This window comes from Schistocerca serialis, chromosome 1, assembly GCF_023864345.2.
Source record: "Schistocerca serialis cubense isolate TAMUIC-IGC-003099 chromosome 1, iqSchSeri2.2, whole genome shotgun sequence".
Taxonomy (NCBI): Eukaryota; Metazoa; Arthropoda; class Insecta; order Orthoptera; family Acrididae; genus Schistocerca; species Schistocerca serialis.
Window position 1 is genome coordinate 1,201,990,346 of NC_064638.1, and position 17,244 is coordinate 1,202,007,589.

Consider the following 17,244-nt stretch of genomic DNA (forward strand, 5'->3'; position numbering starts at 1 on the left):
GTCAAAGTACTGTAATAATTGAGAGAAGACTGATATTAATTATGAACTTATTCTCACTATGACTGTGTGCTTGTAAAAACTTTAAAAATGGAGGAAATATTTAAAGACGTAGCTGAGGTAAATGCTACATTTAAACAGTTAGAATGTTATAATATACAAGGGTTAACTGAAAAGTAATGCCTCCACTTTCGTAACTCTTCAACAGTTGGCAGAATTGGTATGTGGCAGGTACTGGCTTGTTCCATAGCCTCTTCTCTAGAGTTCCAACTGGCGGGAAGTGTTATCATTGAATGGTTGTGTTGTTTCAATGTGAAGTACGGAACCCTGTGCAGACAGTCGGTCAATGTGACTTAAGCAACATGCAGTCTTTGAATTCTTGACAGCAGAAGATGTCACCCCCAAGGAGATTCATCAGAGAATGAAAGCAGTTTTTTATGTGAGTACTGTGTTGTTGGGCGAGCAAGATTAGAGATGTTGAGGCGGGGACATATGACCTGCATGACAAACAAAAAGTTGGACGTCCTGTGACAGCAACCACCGAGTTTAACCAGCAAAGTGTTGACTGTTTGATTCAGGATGATTGTAGTATCACTCAGGGAGAAATTTCAAGCACAATCAGCATTTCACAATAACATGTGTGTCACATTATTGCTTTTCTTGGCTATCGGAAGATCTGTGCATGATGGGTACCCCAGATGATGAATCCTGAAATGAAAGCGCACAAACTTGAAGTTTGCCAGGAACTCCTCTCACAGTACGAGAATGAAGGTGATGCCTTTCTCCATTCAATTGTGACAGGACATGAAATGTGGATACACCATTACGACCCAGAGATGAAACGTAAGTCTATGGAATATCAACACAAAGACTCGCCCCAGTAAAAGAAATTCAAGACGCAGCCTTCAGCTGGAAAAATCATGGCCACAGTATTCTGGGATGCAGATGGTGTCATCCGTTTTGATTTCACTGATTGTGGAACAACAATAAATTCAGAGCGTTACATCGCAATGCTGCAAACTCTGAAATAACGGCTAACAAGGGTCCAAAAGGAAAAGGGAAATGTTTTCCTGCAGCATGACAATGCCAAACCATACACTTCACATGCCACCACAGCAGAACTTCAGAGACTGAATCTCATCACCATACGCCATCCTCCATACAGTCCAGATTTAGCACCGTTTGACTTCTGTTCCCGATAATGAAAGACGATCTGCAGGGACATCATTATGCTTCTGATGAAGACATTGAGAGAACTGTGAGACTGTGGTTGTGGAAACAGTGTGTCAGCTTCTTCCATGACAGTTTCAGAAAACTTGTTCATTATTGGCAGAAATGTATCCAATTGGCTGGTATATGGATATTGGTGATTAAAGATCACATTCTAAGGATTATTTCTGTATGTGATTTATTAAAATTTTTCTATCCAAACCCAATTAACGAAGGTGGCAGCATTGCTTTTCATTCAACCCTTGTAGATTTGAAAACACGTCAAGCAGATCAATAAGAGTATCAAAGCTCAACGCATTAATTTTGAGAAGGTATTGGCTGAGACAAAGGAAAACAATTGCAGAATTTAACAGTAGACTAGAGATTACTGCCAGTCTTTTGTCACCGTAAGCTCTTGGCATCTTCAGCGAACACCATGCGGCATGGTGGTAGAATGTTGCGCGTCACAGGGAGTGGGGATCTTGGCTTGACTTCCTGGATCTCAAGGATGGTAAAAACCTCCGTAAAACAGCCTTCAGTCTCAGGCTGTGCTGTGAACTGAGGAGATGCATGGCTGTTAAGGAGGAACAGTCATTATCTGGATAATTTGGTGCCCCTCAGTTGTATAAGGCTTATCTGGTATGTGGGGCTCTGCCTAAGCAGACTGTTGTTTCGCCAGCTTTTCATGGGCCTGATACTGAACCCTAAAAATTTTCTCTTACTCCTCCCAGTAGAATGGGTGGGTGGCTGGTAGGTACCAATACTATGTCTAACAAGAGGGCTCGGGTAGCCAGTCCTACAGCCTAGGTTAATAGTGATAGAATGCATTCTGGTTGTCAGAATGCGGTTCTGATAATTAAATGGAAAGAGGGCAGCTTCAAAAAGTTTCACCATTCTACATTAAAAAAGGTTTAGAGGGCATTGCTGGAACCTTAAAATCTATCAGGCACTTGCAAAATGTGACCCTGTTGGTAGAAACGTCTAGTTTCTAACAAGTAAAGAACCTCCTGAAAACTCAATGACTTGGTGAGTATGCACTCAAAACTGAATTGCACAACACGTCATGATTTGCAGAGATCTGGCCAATATTTCCAAAGAGGAACTGGAAACTGAGTGGTCAAAAGAAGGCACCTGATGTGCAAAACGTCATGACAATGGTGGATGGCAATCTTAACAAATCAGACTCTTTTGTTCTCAAATTTAACGACACCAAACTTGCAGAGCATGTCAAACAAGGCTTCATTCACCTAATCATGTGGCCTTATTTCTCCAACCCAATACCCTTTTTTAAATGCCAGAATTTTGGGCACTCCACTCTTGTTTGTAAGGGAGAAGCCACTTGTCACAAATGCAGTAGAACTGCCCATTACAGAGTTGGTTGTTCATCCCCTCCAAAATGTGACAACTGCTCGAGGATCACCCTGTCTGGAATAGGGGCTGCATTGTTTTCCTTGAAGAATGGAAGATCCAGGAGATAAAAATGACATAGCATCCCATATGATCGAGTCAATAAGTTATACAAGGCCATCCAGCTGCCCGTGTTCGCTGACTCTTTTGCCTCCATTCTCGAACAGCCAGTCCAGAAAACTGATGCTGCTACACAAATGGAAGTTGATAGTGCCAGCACTAGTATCTATGTTTGTCAATGCACTTGTGCAACTGCGTTTAATTTGAAGCCCGTCCCTCCACCCAGAACTACAGAAAAGGCAATTAGCTGCTGGTTCTTGGTTCCTCTCCAAAGATTCAGTCTGGTCCACAGTCTGGTGCTGCTTAAATGTTGATGCACACAAAACAATCATATTTGCAGATGACACCACGATTCTACTAAAAGGAGACGACGACGAACAGTTACAGCAGACAGTAAACACAGTCACGAAACAACTTAGCAGCTGGGCACAGAGTAATCAGCTTGTAATAAACAGTACGAAAACCATTGCTAAAAAATTCCACAATGTTCCTAACAAAGACATGTTTATCCCATCAGTCTCTATCAATGACGAACCAGTTGGTAACAATACTGAAACCAAATTCTTAGGACTTTGGCTACAGAGTAACATCAGATGGAATAAGCATATTGAATATCTCAATGCAGAACTGAGCAAAACATGTTCCCTTCTTTGTTCATTAAAATCATGCTGTAGTGAGAAAACAGTACTGAATGCGTATCATGCATACTTTCATTCTCGTCTTAGATATGGGGTCACCTTCTGGGGAAACTCTAAAACAGCTAATAGCACTTTTAAACTACAAAAAAGGGCCATTAGAATCTTGTTTGGGTGCAAGCCTAGAGACTCTTGTAAACCCCTGTTCAAGAAATCTGGTATTCCTCCATTACCATGAGTATACATTATGGAAACCCTTTTGTTCTTTAAATTAAATGTAATAGGCAAGGACTGGAGACTGCAAAAAAACTGTGATATACATGATCACTTTACCAGACAAAACAGAAACTTACATATGACTCAAATCAGCACAGCACTGTGCCAAAAAGGTACTTTTCACATGGGAGTTAAGCTTTATAACAAACTTCCTGAAAACATAAAAGCTATCACTGAGGTCAATACATTTGGAAAATCTCTAAAGTCATATTTACAGCATCACTGCTTTTACTCCATTGAAGAATATTTAAATTTATGAAATGTGTTATATAAATACTTACGTGTAAAGTGTATTACTGTAACCTTAAATATGTATGCCTTGAAATGACTTTCAGCCTGTGTATTTATAACTTGACTTGTCCAATGTCTTATGTATAAGCTGCTATGTAGACAACAGGACCAATAAAAAATACAATACACTACCACTTCTATAGTTGTGGCTCCAAAGCCTCCACGTACCAAAAAATCAAAATCAAAGATGTAGACTGGCCCAGTGATAGAGATAGGAAGTACATAATTGAATGAGCAGAAATGTCATCCTCTCTCACCTCTCTCTTGAATCTTCTTCAGAATAGAATAGAATATGTTTATTAGTATTTCAGTATTTTACATACAATTGGCTTCATCAAAGTTTACAGAGGGTTTTAGTTTCAGTACAATATTCAAATAGTTACAGAAAGGGGAGAAAAGGAATTAAAGACCTTTTCTTCAGCATTATGTAAAACAATGTTTTATACAGTAATTAAATACATACATAAGCAAAGAATCACAGTAAATAACTAGCTTATATAATATCAAAACATTTTCTTCATAACTTAGGTAAAACATATATTTTGATGATTAGTTTCTAAGAATTCTTCAGTTGTATAGAATTTGTTGTTTTTTAGCCAGGTTTGGAATGTATTCTTATATTTATTTAGTGGTACTGTACGAGCTGAGCATGGTAACTTACTGAAAAATTTTATGCATAAGTACTTATAGTTATTATGGACTACAGCAAGTCTTGTGGAAGGCAAGTCCAGCAGGTGACTGTTTCTTGTACTGTGTGCATGCACATCACATCTCATGTTCAATTTTTTCAGATTTTCTCTGGCATATATTAGACAGTTATATATGTACCCTCCCCCCCCCCCCCCCCCCCCCCCCTCCCCACCATGAACCCTGGACCTTGCCGTTGGTGGGGAGGCTTGTGTGCCTCAGCGACACAGATAGCTGTACCGTAGGTGCAACCACAACGGAGGGGTATCTGTTGAGAGGCCAGACAAACGTGTGGTTCCTGAAGAGGGGCAGCAGCCTTTTCAGTAGTTGCAAGGGCAACAGTCTGGATGATTGACTGATCTGGCCTTGTAACACTAACCAAAACGGCCTTGCTGTGCTGGTACTGCGAACGGCTGAAAGCAAGGGGAAAGTATGGCCGTAATTTTTCCCGAGGGCATGCAGCTTTACTGTATGTTTAAATGATGATGGCGTCCTCTTGGGTAAAATATTGCGGAGGTAAAATAGTCCCCCATTCGGATCGCCGGGCGGGGACTACTCAAGAGGATGTCGTTATCAGGAGAAAGAAAACTGGCGTTCTACGGATCTGAGCATGGAATGTCAGATCCCTTAATCAGGCAGGTAGGTTAGAAAATTTAAAAAGGGAAATGGATAGGTTAAAGTTAGATATAGTGGGAATTAGTGAAGTTCGGTGGCAGGAGGAACAAGACTTTTGGTCAGGAGAATACAGGGTTATAAACACAAAATCAAACAGGGGTAATGCAGGAGTAGGTTTAATAATGAATAGGAAAATAGGAATGTGGGTAAGCTACTACAAACAGCATAGTGAACACATTATTGTGGTCAAGATAGATACGAAGCCAATGCCTACTGCAGTAGTACAAGTTTATATGCCAACTAGCTCTGCAGATGACGAAGAAATTGAAGAAATTTATGATGAAATAAAAGAAATTATCCAGATTGTGAAGGGAGACGAAAATTTAATGGTCATGAGTGACTGGAATTTGGCAGTAGGAAAAGGGAGAGAAGGAAACGTAGTAGGTGAATATGGATTGGGGGTAAGAAATGAAAGAGGAAGCCGCCTGGTAGAATTTTGCACAGAGCACAACTTAATCATAGCTAACACTTGGTTCAAGAATCAAGAAAGAAGGTTGTATACATGGAAGGAGCCTGGAGATACTGACAGGTTTCAGATAGGTTATATAATGGTAAGACAGAGATTTAGGAACCAGGTTTTAAATTGTAAGACATTTCCAGGGACAGATGTGGATTCTGACCACAATCTATTGGTTGTGACCTGTAGATTAAAACTGAAGAAACTGCAAAAAGGTGGGAATTCAAAGAGATAAACTGAAAGAACCAGAGGTTGTACAGAGTTTCAGGGAGAGCATAAGGGAACAATTGACAGGAATGGGGGAAAGAAATACACTAGAAGAAGAATGGTTAGCTTTGAGGGATGTAGTAGTGAAGGCAGCAGAGGATGAAGTAGGTAAAAAGACGAGGGCTAGTAGAAATCCTTGGGTGACAGAGGAAATACTGAATTTAATTGATGAAAGGAGAAAATATAAAAATGCAGTAAATGAAGCAGGCAAAAAGGAATACAAACGTCTCAAAAATGAGATCGACAGGAAGTGCAAAATGGCTAAGCAGGCATGGCTAGAGGACAAATGTAAGGATGTAGAGGCTTATCTCACTAGGGGTAAAATAGATACAGCCTACAGGAAAATTAAAGAGACCTTCAGAGAAAAGAGAACGACTTGTATGAATATCAAAAGCTCAGATGGAAACCCAGTTCTAAGCAAAGAAGGGAAAGCAGAAAGGTGGAAGGAGTATATAGAGGGTCTATACAAGGGTGATGTACTTGAGGACAATATTATGGAAAGGGAAGAGGATGAGATGAAGATCAAATGGGAGATATGATACTGCGTGAAGAGTTTGACAGAGCACTGAAAGACCTGAGTCGAAACAAGGCCCTGGGAGCAGACAACATTCCATTAGAACTGCTGGCAGCCTTGGGAGAGCCAGTCCTGACGAAACTCTAGCATCTGGTGAGCAAGGTGTATGAGACAGGCGAAATACCCTCAGACTTCAAGAAGAATATAATTATTCCAATCCCAAAGAAATCAGGTGTTGACAAATGTGAAAATTACCGAACTATCAGTTTAATAAGTCACAGCTGCAAAATACTAATGCGGTTTCTTTACAGACGAATGGAAAAACTAGTAGAAGCCGACCTCGGGGAAGATCAGTTTGGATTCCGCAGAAATATTGGAACACATGAGGCAATACTGACTCTACAACTTATCTTAGACGCTAGATTAAGGAAAGGCAAACCCACATTTCTATCATTTGTAGACTTAGAGAAAGCTTTTGATAAAGTTGACTGGAATACGCTCTTTCAAATTCTGAAGGTGGCAGGGGTAAAATACAGGGAGCGAAGGGCTATTTATAATTGTACAGAAACCAGATGGCAGTTATAAGAGTCGAGGGACATGAAAGGGAAGCAGTGGTTGGGAAGGGAGTGAGACAGGGTTGTAGCCTATCCCCAATGTTATTCAATCTGTATATTGAGCAACCAGTGAAGGAAACAAAAGAAAAATTCGAATAGGTATTAAAATCCATGGAGAAGAAATAAAAACTTTGAGGTTCACCGATGACATTGTAATTCTGTCAGAGACAGCAAAGGTCTTGGAAGAGCAGTTGAACGGAATGGATGGTGTCTTGAAGGGAGAATATAAGATGAACATCAACAAAAGCAAAACGAGGATAATGGAATGTAGTCAAATTAAGTCGGGTGATGGTGAGGGAATTAGATTAGGAAAAGAGACACTTAAAGTAGTAAAGGAATTTTGCTATTTGGGGAGCAAAATAACTGATGATGGTTGAAGTAGAGAGGATATAAAATGTAGACTGGCAATAGGACGGAAAGCGTTTCTGAAGAAGAGAAATTTGTTAACATCGAGTATAGATTTAAGTGTCAGGAAGTCATTTCTGAAAGTATTTGTATGGAATGTAGCCATGTATGGAAGTGAAACATGGACGATAAATAGTTTGGACAAGAAGAGAATAGAAGCTTTTGAAATGTGGTGCTACAGAAGTATGCTGAAGATTAGATGGGTAGATCACATAACTAATGAGGAAGTATTGAATAGGATTGGGGAGAAGAGGAGTTTGTGGCACAACTTGACTAGAAGAAGGGACCAGTTGGTAGGACATGTTCTGAGGCATCAAGGGATCACAAATTTAGCATTAGTGGGCAGTGTGGAGGGTAAAAATCGTAGAGGGAGACCAAGAGATGAATACACTAAGCAGATTCAGAAGGATATAGGCTGCAGTAGGTACTGGGAGATGAAGAAGCTTGCACAGGATAGAGTAGCATGGAGAGCTGCATCAAACCAGTCTCAGGATTGAAGACCACAACAACAACAACAGTATATGTACATGCTTGGCACTGTCATTACACCAAGAGATTTCAAATAATTTCTGCAGGACTCTCTGGGTGCTAACCCCTCTGTGCACCTGATTGCTTTCTTCTGCCATCTGAAAATACATTCAGCCCCTGGGGAGTTACCCCAAAGCAATATTCCATATTGTAGTTGGGAATGAAAAAAAGCATAGTATGAGTGGAGTAGCAATTGCTTGCTCACACTGTTTCTTAATTTATACAATAAGAAAAGTACTCGTGCTAGTTTACTACATAGATAATTGGTGTGTCCTTCCCATGAGAGCTTTTGGTCTATGATTAGTCCAAGTAATTTCACTGTTTTGTTTTCATTTTTAGTTACTTTGAGATTAAATATTATTTCTTCTGTTTTTGTTTGATTTATGCACAGCTTGTTAGCCTAACACCAGTAATTAGCCATTTGCATCATTTCTCTATTTTTGTCCAGTACACTCTGTAAGTTCTCTCCTGTACTTATTAATGTCATATTGTCAGCATATAGTACGCTCTTACACGGTATGTAATTCAAGAAGTCATTAACATAGACAATGAACAGAAAAGGTCCAAGAACAGAGCCTTGGGGTATTCCTCTTTCTATAGGGAGTATTTCTGACCTCTGCTTATTTGCATATACAAGTTGTAACCTATTGCTTAGATAAGATCTGAATAGTCGGAGTGTGTCATCTTCAATGCCATAGTATTTTAACTTTTTGGTGAGTATGTCATGTGACACCGAGTCAAAAGCTTTACTTAGGTCAATAAGTGTTCCAGACATTGATACCCTTTTTTCATACCCTTCATAAACATTACTTACCAAAGCTTCTATTGCTTTTACAGTTGATAGGTGTGATCTGTAGCCAAACTGTTGTTCATTCAAAATTTTGTTGGTTTCAAAATACCTGTACATCTGGTTATGCACACAATTTTCTACTAACTTGGATATGATTGGTACTATTGAAATGGGTCTGTAGTTATTTGGGAGGTTTCTTTCACCTTTTTTATACACAGGCAATGTAACTGTGAGCTTAAGACAGTCAGGGAATATTCCTCCATCAAGTACTCTGATAGTGAGAGAAATGGCATTTCAATTTCTTTTGCTATACATTTAATGATGAGATTACTGAGTCCATAATAATCTTCTGTTTTGGAATTACTTAATTTGTTTATTGACTTATGAATATCGTTTAATGTGAGTCTGGTCCAAGTGAACTTCTCACTTCTTGTCTGTTTTGCACAAGTGAGCAATGCTTCTGCATCAGAGGCAAAATTGATGGGTGGGGTGGTGACGCTATTTACAAAATATTCATTGAGAATATTGCAGTCAATAGGGATACTCCTTTCTTTATTGGTATCATTAATTTTCCTTTTAATGACAGTCCAGGCAGCTTTACATTTATTTTTAGAATTTAAAATATATTCATCATTTGCACAGCACCTAGCATTTTTTATTTCTAATCTGTAAAGGTTTCTCATTTTAGTGTAATTTCCCTTGTCCCTATCACTGTTATGAGATTTGCCTTTCATAATCATCAGTAGTATTCTGAGTTTGTTAAGTTGTGGGGTGTACCACTTGTTAGTATTTTGTTGCTTATGAGTAATATTACTCTGGTACCTTTTGGGTACCAAGGGGCATGTCATTTCTACTATATGCTTGATCTCTGTCAGGAAAATGGAAAAACATTTATTAATCATTTTCTTGTTATCCATTACATGAGTCCAATCCATTTCTTTTAACTGGTTTATCATTTTGTTTACGCTGGATTCACCTAGAATTCTATATGTCACTTCTCTCTCTGTAGAACTGAAGGCTGACTTTTCTATTTAAAGCCATAGCCCTGCATGATCTGATATTCCTAATTCTATTACATCACATTGTATGGAGTCTCTTTGTACATTGCTAATTATGTTATCAAGGCATGCGTTCAGTCTAGCGGGTTTTTCATTGAGACAGTAATAGTTTAATGACTTCAGAGTGTTAATAATATGAATTACATTTTTTCTCTTTGCCCTTATATCTATGTTAATATCACCTACAATTACAATTCTATGCTGTTTATATTTTGACAACAACAATATTAAAGTATTAATTTTTTCTATAAATACTATCTCATCAGAGCCTGGGATTCGATAGATTGAGACAATTACAGTTTTCTATTTGTGCATTACCACACCGGCTATTTCTATTGTAGCTTCAAGGCATATTCTACTAAGGTCTATAACTGAGTAATGCAATTCAAGATTACTTTTGACATATATTGAGACCCCACCATGTGTAATACTTTTTCTGCAGTAGCTTGTAACTAACGAATATCCAAGAGGAACACACAAGTCTATTTCAGTATCTTTCATCCAGTGTTCATTGATGCATAGAACACTGCAGTTGATTTTATCGAGTCAGTATTGTAATTCATTGATTTTACACCTAGGAGATTGTAGATTTATATGAAGGAGGAGGAAACTGTCACTGCTACATAATGGTATTCTACTTTCACAGAACCTTCTGTATTCATTTATTTTCGCTACATGATCTAGGGTTGCACAATTATCTGAATGAATTAGACTGCTGCAGTTTCCACTTAATGTGGTTTCTAACTTTCCTTCGTCTGTAATGTCGTTTTGAGGGAATGGACTTTGATGTTGGACTGGGGCAGCCATCTCTCCCCAAGCCTGAGCCTCCACCCATTGCACGCTCCCCTCCCCAGCAGAAAGTCAGGATGAAAGTGCTACCCTCATGGTAGATGGCTCCCATTCCACAGAGGAAATTTAATGTGTCAGGACATGTGGAGGAACTGAAACTCCTAGTACAGGAATGCCCACTGTGCTTGTGTTTGCAGAAAATGCATTTAAAAAGAGTCTGATGCCCCTGTACTATGGGCTGTATGCTCTATTGCAGGGATGACCTGACCGTGAAAAAGGGCCAAGGGAGGATTTTCTGTGTTTGTCAATAATGTGCACCACTTCTCTGCTCTCCCCCTAGCTACTGACCTGCAAGTTCAAATGGCTCTGAGCACTATGGGACTTAACATCTGTGGTCATCAGTCCCCTAGAACTTAGAACTACTTAAACCTAACTAACCTAAGGACATCACACACATCCATGCCCGAGGCAGGATTCGAACCTGCGACCGTAGCGGTCACGCGGTTCCGGACTGAAGCGCCTAGAACCGCACGGCCACACCGGCCAGCTGACCTGCAAGTGGTTGCAGCTGAAATTCATGTGTGTCAGAGGATCACTGTTTGGTTGCTATATTTACCTCTGCAAGAGACAACTAACACAGGCTCCAAGAGATTTCATTTGCCACAATTGAAAGATGTGGCTTGAACTTCAGGTCTACTACTTTGTAGACATACAACTGCCCATTCGCCATGTGGGAGCTGGATTTGGCACTGTCTCATGCTCATGATTCTGTGCCTGCTCGTGACCAAAACCAATACAGCATACTGCAAGAACTTGAAACCAGCACCAAACAATGTTTTAATTTGATGTGGCAGACAGGCCACTTTTCTAGCTCATGGAGGGAAGCCATTTTGATACCTCTCCTCAAACCAGGGAAGGACCAAACATTTACCAGTAAGTACCATAGTGTCACCTTAATGAGCTGTGTAGGAAATACTTTGGAGTGAACAGTTAAATGTCAATCGGTGTGGATGTCAGGGATCAGACAGCTCCTAAGTCACTCTCAATCTATTGTCGACAACCTGACCCTGATATGCAGCAGGCTTTCCTATGTAAACATCATTGTACAGATATATTCTTTGATATCAGTAAGTTGTATGACAGTATCTGGTGATACAGTATTCTAGTGCAGCTCCACCAATAGGGCTTCCGTAGTCTTCTTGCCGTTTTCATTCAATCCTTATCAAAGCACATTTTTTGGTGCCAAATTGATGACTTGTTGTTTAATAGTTTTTAGCAGGAGAATGGTGTTCTTCAGGTCAGCGTTTCAAGTGCTACCCTCTGTGCCATAGCCATAAACAGTATTACGTCTGTGGTAAAGAATCCTATATAATGCTCCTTATTTGTGGACAATTTTGCCATTTCCTTTTCCTCCTCCAGTACTGATACAGCTGCTCATCAGTTTCAACTTACAGTGGAGAGACTGGAGCAGTGGGCTACAATGACTGGTTTTGTTTTCTGCAGAGAAATGTGAGTGTGTTCATTTAAATAATTCTCATCATATGTTTAATTTACCTGAATTGCATAGATGGAACACTATTCTTCCTTTTAAAAGCTCTGTGAAATTTTTGGGCCTCATTTTTGACTCCACACCTGAAGACAAGGGCCCTGGAGACATTGAACACCTTGAAGTGTCGTAGCCACAGGTCTTTGGGAATGGGCAGGGCGCATTTCTCTAGTTCTTTGTTCAATCATGGCTGGACTACATGTACACAGTGTACAGGTCAGCTAGGCCTTTGTACTTGAAGATCATTGACGTCACGTGGGCTGGACTGCTGTTGAAATTGCCCTTCAATATTTTATAAAGTTTTAATCTTCAGTTACTTATTTTAAAGTTTATTTGTGTTGATATTTGCTGCAAAAGTAACTTATTAGTGGATTTTCATTGATCCCAGTCTTTCTTTGTGTGTTACTGACTCAAGTGGTGTGTTATAAGTGTGCTTACGTCATTCATCCAAGCATCTTGCCTCAGTAGTGTGTTTACATTTTGCGGCATGCATTTGCAGCTGTAGCAGTTATAAAGCTAAGCACTGACAAAGTTATTTGTGCACTGTTATACAGTTACTAAATTTAATAGTTTTCACTGGTGTTTCATGCTGTTTTTGGCAAAATAACAATTTAATAAACTTTTGGAAACCTTTGCTCGCTGTGTTTTTCAGAGTTTCCTGTGCACTGAAGTTATTTACTAAATTTTGTGCTTTAGTTTTCAGCTGACATTTCTTATTGTTTCTAGTGAAATATTTCAGTAAAATTCTCATTCAGTGTTTTAACTTCATCGAATGTACTAGTGGTTGCTTGAATGTTTGGTTTTAGCTAATAATTTTGTGACGTTTTGTTGGTATTTGTATTAGCTGTGGTGTAGTAGTATTAACACAAGTAGTTGCATTCTTAGTAGATAGAGAATTTCGAGACCACTATTGTTAGTTCTTTAAATCAATCTACTGTTGTAATTGAACTTAGGTAACATAGACATATAGTTTCTTTCAGTAACTGTAAAGTTTTACCATGAGTAAGAAGTGTGAGCTCTGTCATAGGTTTGTGACTAGTGGGTTATGGTGTGGGATTTGTACAAAGTATTTTCATTGGGGGGAATGCAGTGGGGAAGCCAGTGAGTGAAGGGTGGTGGCGAATGGGAACTGACTGTTGGCAAGAAGGCAGCTAAGAGGAGGTGGTGTTCAGACAGTTATACTTTGCGTATATCCAATAGATTTGACCAACTGTCAGAGTTGAGTGGAGAGGAGCCTCCCGTAGCTGTAGATGTAGATGTAGAAAACTGCAGCAGTCCTCAGTAGGCCTAGGTCAGTTGGAAAGGCTAACAGAAAGAGGAAGGTTCTGCTGCTAGGTAGTTTGCACGGTAGAGGTGTGGGCCAGCAGTTGCAGGAAGTGTTAGGGAGTGAGTACCAGGTCACCAGCACTGTGAAGCTTAGTTCAAGGTTGGCTGAGGTGACTGACAGCATAGAGGAGTTATTTAGGAATTTTATGTAAGAGGATCAGGTAGAGATAGTGGGTGGGGCAAGGAACAGTCTTGATATGGACGGGGAATATGATGTAGATGGTGACCTGGTAAAGATAGTTACTCAAACTGGTGGCACTAATGTGCATTTCGTGCAACTGTTTCAGCGTCATGATCGGCCTCATTTTAACGAGGCTGTTAGGTGTGTTAACATGGGGCTGGGGAGGGCACTGATGACAGAGGGCATGGGTCTCTTTTCAGTGGTGCCAGCTGGGTCTATCAGTAGATCGGGTTTCACTAGGCATGGCATGGCCTGCACCTCAATAGGTATGGGAAGGGGAGGCTGGCAAAGCTTATAGGAAGTGGGTGGTGATGGGATCACTCATGCAAAAATTCCTGTAGTAGTTGGTGTTAGAGCTACACCTTTTTTTAAATTGAAGTCAGCTGATAGGTATGCCTGCTTAAAGGAAGTCCCTCTAACTAAGGGCTCATCTTCAGAGGATGTCATGTTTCCAAGTAGAGAAAGAATTAGCATATTTCATCAAAATATGAGGTATTAGAGATAAAGTTAGTGAACTGCTTATAGATGTTGACTCTGAAATTATCGGTATACCAGAGCACCACTTAAATAATTGGACAATTCAGAGGCTTCCTTTACCAGGATACAGATTAGCTGGCTGTTTTTCAAGGAGTTCTTTGCGGGGTGGGGGAGTGGCTATGTATGTAAATAAGAGTATTCCATGTGAGTCCATAGACATATCACGGCACTGCCCTGAACAAATAGTTGAATGTTGTGCAGGGGCAGTTGAATTTAGTGAAACTAAACCTCTAATTGTTGTTGTTTATAGATCCCCTAACTCTGACTTCAGAGCATTTCTGCTCAAGCTAGGCAGGCTTCTTGATTCACTTTGTAGGAAGTACCAGAAATTAGTTACATGTGAGGACTTCAATATAAATTTTGTATATGATGGTGCAAGAAAAAGGATGTTGATAGATCTCCTAAATACATATGATCTGTTGCAGACTGTTTTTTTCCAACTAGGGTGCAGGGGAACAGTAGCACAGCCATAGGCAATATTTTTATTCATTCTTCATCTCTAGATCGGCATTCTGTTAGCAAAAGGGTGAATGGCCTTTCAGACCATGATGCACAAATTTTAACACTAAAAGGCTTTTGTACTCAAACAAATGTCACATGTAATTACAAATTATGTAGGAAAGTTAATCCAATATCAATAGAGGGTTTTTTAAAACTTGTCAATGAACAAGAGTGGCAGGATGTTTATAGTACCAATAACATAGATGATAAATATAGTGTTTTCTTTAACACATTTCTGATGCTCTTTGAGAGTTGCTTTCCATTAGAACTTTCTAAATGGGTTACTAGGAGTAATAGGCAGCCCAGGTGGCTGACTAGTCGATAAGGATATTATATAGAATAAAGCGGGAATTATATCAAAATGTTAGAAATAGTTACAATCAAACTACAGTATCCCATTACAAACAGTATTGTAGTGTGCTTAAAAATGTTATTAGGAAGGCAAAGAGTATGTGTTATGCAAATAGAATAGCTAATTCACAGGATAAAGTTAAAACCATATGGTCAGTTGTGAAGGAAGTGTGTGGTCAGTAGTGTAAGGTCGACGATATAAAGTCAGTTCATAGTAAAAGTATTTCTGTCACTGATAAATCAGATATATATATATATATATATATATATATATATATATATATATATATATATATATATATATATATATATATATATATATATATATATATATATATATATATATATATATATATACAGTATTTAACAATCATATTTTGAGCATTGCTGGTGAATTAAATAAAAATTTAGTTTCTACAGGGAATCATAACTTTCTTGACAAATGCCATTCTGAAACTGATGTCTGAAATACTCCTCTGTGATACAGACAAGTGGAAGATTTAGTCAATAATTAAATCACTGAAGACTAAGGACTCTCATGGATATGATGGAGTGCCTAGCAGAATATTAAAGAGCTGTGCTGCACATGTTAGCCGTGTATTTAGCCATATTTGTAATTTGTCCTTTAGGAATGATCAGTTTCCTGAAGGATTAAAGTTCTCAGTAGTAAAGCCGCTTTATAAAAAGGGAGAAATAGATAATGTAGATGATTTTAGACCTATTTCTATGCCATCAGTGTTTGCTAAAGCTATTGAAAAGGCTGTGTATGTAAGGATAAGTGAACATTTCATATCACACGATTTGCTATCAAATATACAGTTCAGCTTTAGAAGTCTACATTCTCTTTTCTCTGTGAGGTACTGGATGGGTTAAACAAATGGTTTCAAATGCTAGGCATATTTTTTGATTTAACAAAGACATTTGATTGTGTTGATCACAAAATATTGCTCCAGAAGTTGGACCATTACGGAATACAGGGAGTAACTTACAATTGGTTCACCTCTTAATTTAGCAACATAAAGCAAAAGGACATTATTCACAGTGTTGACAACAGCTGTAATGGAGGGTATGAGTGGGGTATGGTCGGGGGGGGGGGGGGGGGGGGGTGCCCCAGGAATCAGTGTTGGGGCCACTCCTGTTCCTTATTTATATAAATGATATGCCCTCTAGTATCACAGGTAAATCTAAAATATTTCTGTTTGCTGATGACACTAGCTTGGTAGTAAATGATGTGTGCAACGTTGGTTTGGTTTGAAATAGTTCACGGCTTGTAGAAAATAAACTATTGTTAAATCACAGTAAGCCTCAGTTTGTACACTTTCTAACACACAATTCAAGAAAACCTGACATTTTAATTTCACAGAATGGGCATATGATTAGTGAAACTGAACAACTCGTATTTCTAGGTGTTCAGATAGACAGTAAACTGTCATGGAAAGCCCACATTCAGGATCTTGTTCAAAGACTTAAGGCTGCCATTTCTACTATCCAAACAGTATCTGCAGTGAGTGATCGTTTGACATGAAAATTAGTCTACTTTGCTTATTTTCATTTGCTTATGTTGTGTGGTATTATATTTTGGGGTAACTCTTCCCATTCTAAAAGGATATTTTTGGCGCTCTCTCTCTCTCTCTCTCTCTCTCTCTCTCTCTCTCTCTCTCTCTCTCTCTCTCTCTCTCTCTCTCTCTCTCTCTCTCTCATAAATATATATATATATATATATATATATATATATATATATATATATATATATTTTTTTTTTTTTTTTTTGTGTGTATGTTTGTGGGTCTGTCGACCTGCCAGCACTTTCATTTGGTAAGTCACATCATCTTTGTTTTTAAATATATTTTTCCTACGTGGAATGTTTCCCTCTTCATTTCTTGTTAACAATATTAGCTTATTCCCAATAATAAGCAGCTTTCAATCAGTTAATACTTGGCAGAAATCGAACCTGCACTTGGATCGGACTCCCTTAACTCTTGTGCAGAAAGGTGTGCAGTATACTGCTGCATCCATTTTCAGTAAGCTACCACTCGAATTCAAAAATCTTAGCAGTAATCCATGCACTTTCAAAATGAAACTGAAGAGTTTCCTCATGGCTCACTCTTTCTATTCTGTTGAGGAGTTCCTTGAAAAATTAAGC